A 14,320-nucleotide genomic window follows, 5' to 3' on the forward strand; every position below is an offset into this window, starting at 1 on the left:
CTAACTTGTCGCTCGGCGAACAACAAGAAAGCGCATTGGAAATTGAAACACTCAGCTTGGTCGGAGAAACGGCAATCTCGCTCTTGACCGCTTGTGGATGTGAGCGAGAGAAATGCAATATTCGAGTGAATGTTTTCCATGCTTGATCTCATCTTTGCCCATCGCAATATCACGATCACTGATGATGTTTTGATGATGAGACACAGATAACATCATCGGTGGTCTTCTTTCCACTTGCTTTACATCTACGACGCTTTGCTCTGCAAGGACGTCGGGTAGACACGGGTAAGATACTGATGACAACAAATGACCGTCTGCCGTCTGCGGTGATACACATTTCGATAGAGATTTCGCATCAGTTTTTTCGCATACATCTTCATCACAGTATTGCCTTTTCAGTGCTTCTCTCTTAACTTGGAATTCCAACTGAATTTTTCAGCTTTCTTCCCTAAATGCCCTCTCGACCTCAGCTATTCCACGCTTGTATTCGTCCTCGATACGTCTCTCTTCCTCCTCGCAATGCTTCTGCCACAACTTACTTTGCTCTTCGATCTGTTTGAGCCTTTGAATTGTGACCTCCATGTTGCACTGCGTTGAATTTGAAAAAAATCATTGAAGATTGTTGGGGAGAGTCACCTTTGGCAATAACACACAAAGATTGATAGCAACTTTCACGTTTGCAGCTTCAATGCTGAAAATGGTTTATTGATTGCAAAATATTATCTAATTTTTATTCATATAATTACGTACAATTTGGTGTTCACTCCGCACTACCAAAGAAACAGCTTCCCAACTCTTCCACTTCTACTGCACACTACTGACAATTTATTTTTTCAGTGTTTCCAGTTTCACAGAGAATCTTCGTCACAACAATCCCCCTTAATAGTGTTCTGATTCCTTTTCCACAAAACAAACAAATTTTCGTAGTTTGTGAACGGTCCCAAACCACTTTTGCTTTCCCGTAACAAAGTTTTATATTGGAAATTATTTGAAACTAAGAATCATTTTTAAAAATACTAAGGGCAACTTCACCGGTGGTCCATTTTTTGTTCCAAATTTATTCCAAAAATGGACCTGTCAAAATTTATTAGACCAGTAAAAATAGACCAAACTTCACGCGCATACACCGGTTGTTTTATTTTCCTGATCCATTTCGAACGTGATAAACAAAACAAATCAAAATTGTAGAAATTCACGTAAAAACCACCGGAGGAATGCGATTCCTGGCAGAGTTCATTTATTTTGGAGTTCCTGGCGGACTAAGGAATTCTTGGCGTTTTGCGTATTTATATCTGCGTACCGGTGGAACTTGTCTCGTAATTTCCGGAAGAATTACGACCTAGGAGACGGACTTAGGAATGCTTGTTTGGAATTCCTGATAAAAAAATTTTGAGGATCTCCTGGGAACGGAATCCTCAGAAATTCTTGGAGGATCTCCTAGAGGAATTAATGAAGGGGGAATTCCTGAATAACTCCCGGGGGGATCGTGCAAAATTCCTAAGAGCATTCCTGGAGGAACGTTTGGTGGGATTCTTGGAGGAACTCCGGTAGAATTCCTGGTGGAACTTCCAGCGGGATTCTTGGAACAACTCACGGGTAAATTCCTAAAGGAAGTACGGTGGAGGAACTCCGGAAAAAAAACGAGAAAAACTTTGGATGAATTTTGGAATTAAACTCTGAGAAATTTCCGGTGGATCTCCTATGGAATTCCCACAGGAATTTTGAAGGAGTGCCTGGATGAACTCCAAAGAAATTCACGGAAGAACTTCGAAGCATTCATGGCGGAGCTCTAAAGGCATTTCAGGCGGAGCCCTGAACGAAATCCCAGGAGGTATTTTATATGCAATTCGCCTGAAGCATTCCTGGAGAAAATGTCCGAAGGAGTTCTTGGGGGATATCTTCGGAGAAATCCTTGAAATTCCCGTAGGAAATCCTGGAGAAGAGGAAATCCCCGGAGGAAATACCGAAGGAATTTCTTAACGAAATTTTCCGAGGAATTCCTAAGAAAATGCTCGAAAAAATAGCGATTGGTAATCCCCTGAGGAATTCCTGGCGAAAATTTCCGGAGGAATTGCAATTGTAATTCCCCTGAGGAACCATTGAAATCTCCGTAGGAACTCTTGGAGGAAATTTCCGGAGAATCAGGTATCAGAAGGCCGGCTCCAAAGGCACGTTCCCCACCAGTTGGGAGATTTGTGCCATCGCCATATTTGAACCTATTTCATCATCTACCCGATGGGAGAGGAAAGGGAAGGGAAAGATGGGAGGAAATAGGAGTGGGGTCCCTTGAAGAGGGAAGATCGCATAAGCGAAATGAGAGCATGTAGCTCCATACCACAATGGGTTCGAACAGCGCCCTAAAAAGGGCACTGCAAAACGCATGAGCGTAAAGAGAGCCTATAGCTCATTACCACAGCGGGTTAAGAATAACAGGATGTCCTGAAGATTCAGGCTTCTGTATTCAGTTTCACTTAATAAGTTGTCGAATTTCGTCACGACAAACAGTCACTCAGACTGAAAGGGGGATTCTTCCGTATAGTTAACCTCCGGAGCAATCTGTAGTTTACAGCTCTTTATTACGGGAGATTAATAAATTCCTGCATGGAATGAAGGATGAAATATAAATTTTGTTTAAGAATACAGATTGCATGGTAATTTGGTATATAACTTTTAACATAAGTGTAGTCATAAGTACATATTATATTATATAGGTAGTTTAGCTGTAGATAATTCATTTATGTTCAAAGGTTCGACTTACGTTTAATTCCCCTAGTCTAATCCGGATGGGTCTTAGGGTTTGGAAAAGGTGTTGGTATTCCTGTGCAGCTACAATGATCTTTTTTTAAGTATTTCGAAGCAGTTTTATAGTTTAAATACTCTTACCCGTATCGACTTAGGTGTAGGATCTTGTAGGTTGGGGATTCAACGGTTGGCACAATACTTTGTACAATAGTTTAAAGAACTAGTTATAGAAATACATTAGTTTTGGGAATATATATAAGCGAATGGCTCATGTACCTGATTTCAATACACTTATTTTAGGTTTAAGTATTAATTTAACAGGATTATTACCAAATTCAACTTAATTTAGCAGTAGGTATTTCACTTGTATCACTCGTTCTCTTGTTTTCGGTTTCTTGTCTACTCACGCTCGTGACAGGCGGCAGCTCTGTCATTCCGAATCAGTGCACCCAGAGCAGCATGGCCAGAGCTGTTAGGAGGCACAAACATAATGGGCGCGCGCTGTTCACTAGGACAGTTCACACTCCCCCCAGGTACGCCAGCGTTCAGACTGGCTTACTTTCATCGCGCCTCACGTCCAGAATTGCTAATTTGGTGACCGCTCGAACGTATACTCCAGTAGATGTTCGTACAGTGGCCGAGCGAACTTCTCCGTCCTTGCCTGGGTGTACTTCGATTACCTTACCTTTGGGCCAGCAATTACGGGGTAGTTTGGGGTCAGCTATCACAGCCAGATCACCTATGGTTACTGGATCGGTGCGGTTGAACCACTTTGACCGCTTGGTGATTTCGGGAAGGTAGTCGCTTAGCCAACGCTTCCAGAACCTGTTGGCTAGCACCTGCGATGCTAGTATATTTTGACGAAGAGCAGCACTGCTTTCGTCGATAGTAGAGAACGGCTTGATACCATTTGAGGAACCAAGGAGAAAATGGTTTGGTGTCAGCGCGGGAGCACAGTCATCATCAACCGGGACGTGGGTGAGCGGCCTGGAGTTAATGATGTTTTCAACTTCGATCAGTAGGTTGCGAAGTACTTCATCAGTTGGGTTTCGAGGTGGGTTTATCGTTTGAAGATTTCTCTTGACGCTTCCTATCAGTCTCTCCCAGCTCCCACCCATGTGTGGTGCGAGGGGTGGATTGAAGGACCAAGCTGTATCCACGTTTACAAATTCCTTCATAACTTGGTCCACATTCACTGCTGCAGCTGCCTCTTTCATTTGACGAGACGCTCCGATAAAGTTGGTTCCCCTATCGCTGTAAATCACCCTGGGTGTACCTCGACGCGACATGAAGTTGCGAATTGCCATTATGCAAGAATCAGTGCTTAAAGAGGCCACGACTTCGATATGAACGGCACGAATGGTTAGACAAGTTGCGAGCATTCCCCATCGTTTTTCAGTGCGTCTTCCAACTGCTACTTCGTATGGCCCAAAAAAGTCTATACCCGTGTGTGTGAAGGGTGGCGAATATGCTTCAAGTCGCGCCGATGGAAGGTCTGCCATGATTGGTGGACGTGGATTGGCATGATCGTTCTTGCATCGTTGGCAGTTTTTTCTCACTTTGGCGTAGGCTGAGCGGATACGCGGGATGTTGAATCTCTGACGAAGTTCGTTGATCACCGCTTCATGATTTTGGTGATGAAATTTTCGATGATAGTGCGCAATTATTAAGTTGGTAGTGGGGTGGTCACGCGGTAAGATTATTGGCTTTTTAGCGTCTTCTGTAGCGTAATGACAGTCTGCAATTCGCGTTCGCATTCGCATGAGTCCTTGGCGATCTAGCCACGGAGTTAATTTGTACAGACTGCTTTGCTTGGATAACGTTTCTGAGTATTTGTGTTTCTGTCCTAACTTTTCCAAGTGGGACATCTCTTCAGGATATCCATCACGCTGCGCTGATCGTAGAAGATATGCTTCAGCGGAACTTAATTCGACCGCTGTTAGTGGTCCGGTGGTAGTCGGAGCTCCGTCCAATTTTTGACGACAATTGGCCAGAAACCTGAGAACGAAGGCTGTCACGTTAAGCATGCGCTTCCAGCTGGAGAATTTGTAAGCATCGATGGAAGCTTCACATGGAGTGTGATTCGCGAGCAAATTAGGACGGAGTTCTTTGTCCGTAGAATTGTTCTTTGATGGTTGGCGTGGCCAGTCCTTCGAGTGTCGCCGTAAGAAATCCGGACCTGCAAACCATCTACTATTAGGTGAGAGGTCTGGCCAAGAGTTCCATTTAGTACCGTCATCCGCAACGTTCATCTTAGACGGTACCCAGCACCACTCGTTAGCTTCGGTACTATCCAGAATTTCGCTGACACGGAACGCAACGTACTGTGTGTGTCGCCGATGGTCAGAATTCAACCAACAAAGCACATCGCGGGAGTCGGTCCAGTAGTACCGCTTGGATATTTCTATGGACAGGGAATCTGTAATCGTATGTGCCAGTCTAGTGCCTACCAAAGCGGCTTGTAATTCCATACGAGGGATGGATACAAATTTCAATGGCGCAACTCTCGTTTTTGCAGCCACGATTCTGCATTCGATGGTTCCGTTCCTGATAATACGCAAAAAGACGACAGCGGACATGCCACATTCACTGGCATCCGCAAATGTATGAAGCTCTGCTCTGTCTATGATGTCATGGGATGGCGATCGATAACATCTTGGGACATGAACCTGCTCTACTTGAGGTAATAACTTCAGCCACTGTTTCCACTTCGTGAACGCATCGTCGGTTATTCCCTCGTCCCACTGCACACCAGACCGCCACACTTCTTGTAACAGTACTTTCAGAAACATCAGGAAGTGACCGATTAGCCCAAGAGGATCAAAAATAGACATCAGCACACGTAGCACCTCTCGTTTTGTTGGTCGTCTGCACCCTTCCATGAGGGCACGGTCGTAGCGATTCCATCCGATTTTGTACGTAAATGTGTCTGAGGCAGTACACCACCACATTCCCAAGACTTTTTCGGTGCTCACTTCTGGTGTCAAGTCCAGATCTTTATCGTCCATCAACGTCACCCCCTTTTCGTTTAGGGCCTTCAGCACCGCTGGTGAATTGCTAATCCAGTTTCGAATTTCAAATCCTCCTTGTTGGTGAACGTATTCAACTTCTCTCGCTATCTGCACAGCTGCTTCTTCACTCTCCAGACTCACAAGCATATCGTCCACGTAATGCTTCTTCTGGATTATTTGAGCTGCCTTTGGAAACTCCGCTGTATAACGCTCTGCATTGCTATTTTTTACAAATTGCGCGCAACTGGGTGAGCAGCAGGCACCAAAGGTCATGACTTGCATTACATAGACCACAACTTCTCCTTTTTCGTTCCACCACAGGAAGCGCTGGCACTGTTGATCGTCATCTTGAATGCGTACCTGGTGGAACATTTCCCGTATGTCTCCGGTAAGGCCAACTATGTTCTCTCTAAATTGCAACAGGATCGACAGCAAGGAACAAAGTTGATCGGGGCCTTTTAACAGGGTGGAATTCAGGGAAACACCAAAGGAGCATGCTGCGCAGTGGCTCCCCGACGGGGAATTGAACCCCGGTCTCCCGCGTGACAGGCGGGGATACTGACCACTATACTATCGAGGAGTGGCCGGTCTTCATGTCGATGTTTAACAGCACTACAAACATGTGCGGCTTCACCAACGAATTTATTAATTTGTCGAATTTCGTCACGACAAACAGTCACTCAGACTGAAAGGGGGATTCTTCCGTATAGTTAACCTCCGGAGCAATCTGTAGTTTACAGCTCTTTATTACGGGAGATTAATAAATTCCTGCATGGAATGAAGGATGAAATATAAATTTTGTTTAAGAATACAGATTGCATGGTAATTTGGTATATAACTTTTAACATAAGTGTAGTCATAAGTACATATTATATTATATAGGTAGTTTAGCTGTAGATAATTCATTTATGTTCAAAGGTTCGACTTACGTTTAATTCCCCTAGTCTAATCCGGATGGGTCTTAGGGTTTGGAAAAGGTGTTGGTATTCCTGTGCAGCTACAATGATCTTTTTTTAAGTATTTTGAAGCAGTTTTATAGTTTAAATACTCTTACCCGTATCGACTTAGGTGTAGGATCTTGTAGGTTGGGGATTCAACGGTTGGCACAATACTTTGTACAATAGTTTAAAGAACTAGTTATAGAAATACATTAGTTTTGGGAATATATATAAGCGAATGGCTCATGTACCTGATTTCAATACACTTATTTTAGGTTTAAGTATTAATTTAACAGGATTATTACCAAATTCAACTTAATTTAGCAGTAGGTATTTCACTTGTATCACTCGTTCTCTTGTTTTCGGTTTCTTGTCTACTCACGCTCGTGACAGGCGGCAGCTCTGTCATTCCGAATCAGTGCACCCAGAGCAGCATGGCCAGAGCTGTTAGGAGGCACAAACATAATGGGCGCGCGCTGTTCACTAGGACAGTTCACATAAGTGTTTACCAAGTAATTGGAATCGCATTTGCGCAAAAACTAGACAGTTACATATCAGGTGATATGAAGTTCCATAATCGGAGTCACAACTATCACACACAAATGAGTCAGCACGCTGAATATTTGCCATGTGATAGTTGAGTCGGCAGTGGCCTGTCAACGCTCTGACCAAGAGACTGCAATTCTGCTTTGACAGATTTGTTAAATACTTCGCCACCTTTGGAGATGGCTCAGTAATATACAATTTTGTTTGACGACACGACTACAAACTATTCCAATATTGCTTGTGCTGAGTTGCCGCCCAAGAGTTTATCTGAAGCTTCACCCAGCACTGCTAAATTGGAATAGCCGGCTCAGGGCCAATGAAGTCATGCGATGCTCCATCGCGAGCTAGCTCATCAGCCAATTCATTTCCAGCGATGGAAGAATGGCCAGGTACCCATACAAGGTTTACAGAGTTGACTGAATTCAGTTCCTCAATTTGAGTTCGACATGCGATAACAAGCTTCGACCTTGAGTTGGCCGAAGCGAGAGCTTTTATAGCAGCCTGACTATCTGAACAGAAGTATATGACTTTACCCATTACGCGCTGTTGAAGTGCTGATTGCACTCCACACATAAGAGCAAATATTTCCGCCTGAAAAACGGTGCAGTTTCTACCAAGTGAGTAAAACTGATTCAGCCTTAGCTCACGAGAATATACTCCTGCACCAGCTCTACCTTCAAGAAGGGAGCCATCAGTGTAACATACTATATTGTTTGATATACTTCTTTCCAAATAGCCAGACGTCCACTCTTCCCGTGAAGGGAATTGTGTGATAAATGTCCTGTAAGGAAAGTTACAAGCAATTGTGAGATCACTTGGAGCAAGGACAATTTTGTCCCAATTCACCAAAAGTGGAAACAACGAAGTGTGTGTAGATCTACGATTCACTGGATTTTTCTCCAGTAGAGCAAGAAAGTGCTTCTTGTTTAAGATATATGTGTAGTGGCGCAACGTCGAAAAGGGCCTCGAGCGCTGCTGTGGGAGTTGTAGAGAACGCACCAGACATCGCCATCAAGCACATCCTTTGGAGATGGCCCAATTTTGATTGGATTGTTCTCACTTCGCCCTTTTGCCACCACACAAGACATCCATATGCCAATATTGGTCGAACAACTGTTGTGTAAATCCATTTGATATATTTGGGTTTGAGGCCCCAAGTTTTACCAAAGGTTCGCCGGCATTGACCGAAGGCCATGCAAGCTTTTTTGACTCTGAAATCAATGTGAGGTGTCCATGAAAGTTTGGAATCTAGAATGACTCCGACATACTTTACTTGATCAGTCACATTAATCTCAGTGCCAAAAAGACGTAAAGGTCGAATTCCATCGCGGTTTCGTCTTTCCGTAAAAAGAACAATAGATGTTTTATTCGGGTTAACCGAAAGGCCATATTGGCGACACCAACTCTCGACTACCTGAAGAGCACTTTGCATCAGGTCGAATAGGGTGCTTATGCACATACCAACTATCAGAGCTAGATAGTCGTCGGCAAATCCATATGTTGGAAAACCGCTATTATTGAGTTGCCTCAATAGCGTATCTGCTACGAGATTCCACAAAAGTGGTGACAAGACTCCCCCTTGGGGGCATCCGCAAACACTCAATTTTCGAATCGCTGCTTGACGCAATGTCGAGAAGAGATGTCGGTTTTTGAGCATTTGATGAATCCAATTGGTAATCATTGTAGGTAGCCCATGGTTTCGTGCGGCTTCCAATATGGCGTCGAAAGACACGTTATCAAAGGCACCCTCAATATCCAAGAAAACACCCAAGCACGATTGCTTCTGAGTGAATGCTTTCTCGATATCGTATACAACTTTGTGTAAAAGAGTCACAGTGGACTTTCCAGATTGGTAAGCATGTTGATTCACATGAAGAGGCATGTTTGCCAAATAAACATCACGGATGTGATGATCGATAATCCGTTCCAGACATTTCAGAAGAAAAGAGGTCAGACTGATTGGTCTAAAACTCTTCGCTTCATCATACGACGCACGTCCTCCTTTTGGGATAAACTTTACAGTAATATCACGCCAGGATTTGGGAATGTACCCGGTAGCAAAACTGCTTACAAGTAGCTTTTTCAAAACATGTTTGATAAACTCAAATCCCTTTTGGAGCAGAACAGGATAAATCCCATCTGCTCCTGGAGATTTGAAAGGAGCAAAACTATTAAGTGCCCATTGAATCGATTCAGTAGTTACGATACTGCGAGCCGAGGCCAGAGACTCGTAACTACATGAAAAGACATTTGGTTCATCCGTAGATGCTATGTCCACACATCCGGGGAAGTGTGTATTGAATAAACATTCTAAAACTTCTTCATCGGAAGAAGTAAAGTCACCATTAGGTAAGCGAATTTCGTTCACTTGGAAATCCTTAGATTTTGCAAGAATTTTGTTCAACCGACTGACTTCACTCAAACTGGACACATTTGTACAAAGGTTTTTCCAGCCGGATCGTTCAGCAGAACGAAGAGCCTTCTTGTAAGCCTTGCGAGCTGACTTGAACGACTCTGATCCAGCTGAACGGCGTCTGTTCCAACTCCTTCTACATTGTTTCCTGAGTCTAGTCAGATCGGAATTCCACCATGGGGTCCCTCTTGTAGTCTTTACAGACCGCAGAGGACATGCTTCTTCAAAAGCTTCCATAATGTAGGATGTTGTAGTATCAACGGCATCATCCAGATCACTTGGATTTTCAATGGACGGAGAATATCCATGAAATTTGGTCACAACCAATTCAATATAGAGTTCCCAGTTTGTTGATCGGGGATTCCTAAAACGCAAAGTCTGCGCAGTTACATTTGAATGTTCAAAGAAGATGTAGCGATGATCAGATAATGATTCCTCATCTGATACATGCCAATTCGTCAACTCGTGACTGATTCTATTCGAGCAGAGCGTTATGTCTAACACTTCTTCTCTATTAGAAACCATGAAGGTTGGGCGATTGCCTATGTTAAGTAATCCAAGGTCTGTACTACTTAAGTATTCCATCAGACTGGAGCCTCTCAAATTGATATCCGAGCTGCCCCAGATGATGTGATGAGCATTGGCATCACTACCCACAATCAGCGGAAGGCCTTTTGTTACGCAGTGTACGACAACTCGTTTGAAGTCATCCGTTGGGGATGATTCATCATGTGGTAAATATACCGAACAATAGACGTATTTCCTGTTGAGGTCATCAACAGAAACATCGATTGTGACAGCACATACATCTCTGGTCGTCAACTCAGAAATGAGTGTAGCAACGATTGCTTTATTAACGAGCACGCATGCGCGGGGCATGGAGCGCGAGTTTGCCATTTCAAGCTTGCTAAAAGTAGCAAAAACTGGGTCCACAAGGTTACCTAGATAGAAGTTCCCTCTACGAAAGTAGGGTTCTTGAACTAGCGCCACTTGGGCTGCACCATTTTGCATGAGTCTGCAAAGATTGATCGTTGCTGTTCTTTTATGCTGAAGATTGATCTGAGCTAACCTAACCGTAGCCACTACCCAAACTAGGCAGGATTAAGCTTTTTGCAATCTCAGCACGAAAAAGACCAGCAACGAAAAAACCAGATCGGTATCTATTTAAAGTCGCCAAAGGCGAAAGAGCACAGAATACACTGTGTAAAACGCATAATGCGAATCCATATAGGTGATAATTTAAATTAAATGTCAACATATTCATAATCCCATCCTTATTAAGCCTCAAGATAGAGACTGAAGAAGGGCAGCCGATTATCTCGGAGAAACACAAGGTCACCTGCACCATTGCTCCGGGTAGCACAGGAAGGACTCAATACTGTGGAGGGCGCCCTGGTACCCCACAGGCTCCGTTTGCGGTTAGGTTTTATTTAGACCCCCCTAACCATTCATTCTTAGGCACGGTACGCATCACACCATAAATTAGGGGTCACCTGTGAGGTGGACTTTTAGCACCGGAACAGGCAGTCCGTAGTGTTAATTCTTAGCCAGTTGAAACAACCGCTACCGACACTACGCGGCTATCTAGGCTGCTCGGGAAAAGGAGGTTAATATTGATGATTAACTCCTGACGTGCCCAAGCAGCCATCAAAATCAAAATGCTCGAAAAAATAGCGATTGGTAATCCCCTGAGGAATTCCTGGCGAAAATTTCCGGAGGAATTGCAATTGGAATTCCCCTGAGGAACCATTGAAATCTCCGTAGGAACTCTTGGAGGAAATTTCCGGAGAAATTCCTAGTGTAAATCCTCAGCGAAATCCCTAAAGGAAAATCAGGATGAATTCTCTGAAAATATCCGAAAGAATGTCTAGCGAAAATTCTCTTATGAAATTCCCGAAAGATTTTCTGGACGAGATCCCCAAAAAAAAATCGTGAAGAGAATCCTTGAATGTTCCCAGGGAAAATCCCTGGAGAAATCCTTAGAACAAATCATCGGGGTAATCCATTGGGAAATCCCCGGAAGAGCTCTTGTTTGAAAAAACCGGAAAATTTCATGGAAAAAATCTCCCGAAAGCGTACCCGGATGAATCTCAAAAGAATTTCCGGAAAAATTCCGAAGGATTTTACGGCAGAACTCCCAAGGAATTCTAGATGCAGCTCCGGAGACTTTTTCAGAAGAACTGCTATGAAATTCCAGGGGAAGATTGAAGGAATTCTGAAGAAATTTCCGGAGGAATTCAGGACAAAATTCTATAGAAACTCCTAAGGGTTTATTCATAAATTTCATAACGGCACAAATGGTAATTTTTGACACCCACCCTGATAACGCTTTTTGTATGAATATTCTACAAATTTTGTATGAGCTATAACACCACAAGCAGTGTTGATAGACTCACACTCAAAATCTCAATCAATACGCTCTCCCGTGAGAGCAAACTCATTAGAGATCTGATTCGCAAATCTCACAAATCTAAAAAATGATTCAGTCGCAAAACCCGACAAAAACTCTTGAAACCCGAATGTTGTTGTTTACGTTAGAAAGGATTAACATAATTTTACCAGACTAACAAGAAATAATTGCCGTGTGTGAGTAAACTGTGGAAATACGAGACAATGAGTTAAAAAGGTGAGCCAACTCATCCATGATTTTTTGACTGCTGAGTTGTATGATTGACAACTCACACATGATAAATCTCAAGCGTGAGTTGTGAGAAATTGAGTTTTTCACAACACTGACCACAAGGACACACACCCACCCCTTAGAGCGTTATGAAATTTGTGAATGAGCCCTAAGCTATTCCAAGAGGAACTCCGGATACGCTCCTAAAGAAACTCCGGGTGCATTTCTGTAGGAACTCCACGTTTCTAGAGGAACACCAAAAAAAAAAAAATCTTGCAGAAACTAAATACAAAATACGAAGAAATTCCCAGTGGAGCTCCAGAGGAACTTTCCAGGTATTACCAGATGAAATCCAGAAGAATCGCTGGAAAAAGAAGAGAAGGTTCTGCAAGAACTCCAGAGGAGTTTCTGAAAGAATTTTCAGTCGAAATCCGGAGGAAGTTCCAAGGAATTGCTTTATGAAATCCAGAAGAATTTCTAGAAGAACTTAAAAATATCCAGGAGGAACTCCGAAGGAATTTCATGAAGAACTCTGCCGGAATCGCTGGAGGACGTCTAGAGGAATTTCCGGGGAAATTCATGAGAAATTGCCTAAGGAACTCTGGATGATTACCCGGAAGAAATGTATTTAATTTTCAGAAGTAACTCCTGGAAAATTCCTAATTGAACTCCGGAGGATTCCAAAAGAATTACTAGAGAAATTCTGAAGAATTCCTAGAGAAAATCCGAAAAAAAACAGGAGGAACTACAGAGGAAATTTGAAAAAAATTCCGGTCGCGTTACAAAATAATTGTCAGAGGAAATTTGAAGGAATTGATAGATGAACTACGGAGAAATTCCAAGAGGATCTCTGGAGAAATTTTTGAAGAATCTCCAAAGGAATGCCTACAGGGATTCTGAAGCAATTGCTTATTCCTCCAGCAATATTTTACAATATATTTTATAGAATCTCCGAAAAAATTCCTGTATGAACTATGGAGAAAATCCCGCAGGAAATACCAACAGTATTTTTTTGGAGGAAATCTCCTGTGGAATTCCTGGAGAAAATCACTGGAGGAGTTCTTGGAGGATACCCCCGGAGCAATCCTTGAAAATCCTGGAGGAAATCTCCAAATAAATACTCTGGAAAAATTTTCGAAGGAATTTTTGGAGACAATGTCCAGAAGAATTTCTTCATGAAATCCCCAGTTGCCAAAATTGCTATTTTTGCTTTCGTATATCGTATGGAAAATACGATGATACTCTATGGGTTTATTCACAAATTTTATAACGCCGAAAATGGTCATTTTTGAAACCCACCCACCCTTTCGTAACGCTTTTTGTATGAATATTCTACAATTTTTTATGAGTCGTAACATTACAAGGGCACCCACACTCAGAAATAAATAAAGTCATTAATGACTATTTTTTATGCATAATCCTGGTTTGCCTGGGTTCATGCATAAAATATCTAAAATACAAGAAGACAGAGTGAATTTTATGCAGTTTAGTTTACCAATGACTATTGTTTAGTCATTTCTAATCTTAAACGTAGATTTGTAATGCATTCGAAAATGCATAGTTTTTATCTGAGAGAGACTCGCGAAGAGGAAAAATATCAACGTCATATGCAGCCCAGATTCCCCTCTCACGAAACGTCAAATGCAGCCCACCGTTTTTATGGCTGAAAAAGTGAAAAGTATTGTGTTCAAAGTAAACTGTTATTAAGAACCACAGTCGGCGGAGCAGTTTTTTCCAAAGTTGCTGATAAATCTAAGCAGAAGATTAATTATTTCTAATGTCTGCTACGTTTGCTGGCATGCAATTTCACTCGAACGGCTATTTATGATTCGATGTGATGCAAACTCAATCATTTTTAGCTGAGAGGTTCATATGAGGATTTGAACAGCATGCGCATAATTGGTATAAACACAAAGTGGAATAAGAAAAAAACTCAGCAATCACAGAAAAAGAAGACCATCTTCGCGAGTCTCGCCTCAGGTTTTTATGCATTTCAAGACTATTTTTGAGCTGCTTTAGAATTATGATTAATGAAATTATAAATGCTAAA

General features: G+C 42.5%; 1 non-coding gene across 1 annotated transcript; it reads right to left on the reverse strand.

The window, feature by feature from the left end:
* Positions 1–6,261: 6,261 nt before the first annotated feature.
* On the reverse strand, positions 6,262–6,333 carry Trnad-guc. The gene has a single exon. It is a non-coding gene; the product is annotated as a tRNA-Asp (tRNA).
* Positions 6,334–14,320: the final 7,987 nt, after the last annotated feature.

This window comes from Aedes aegypti, chromosome 2 (assembly GCF_002204515.2).
Source record: "Aedes aegypti strain LVP_AGWG chromosome 2, AaegL5.0 Primary Assembly, whole genome shotgun sequence".
Lineage (NCBI taxonomy): Eukaryota > Metazoa > Arthropoda > Insecta > Diptera > Culicidae > Aedes > Aedes aegypti.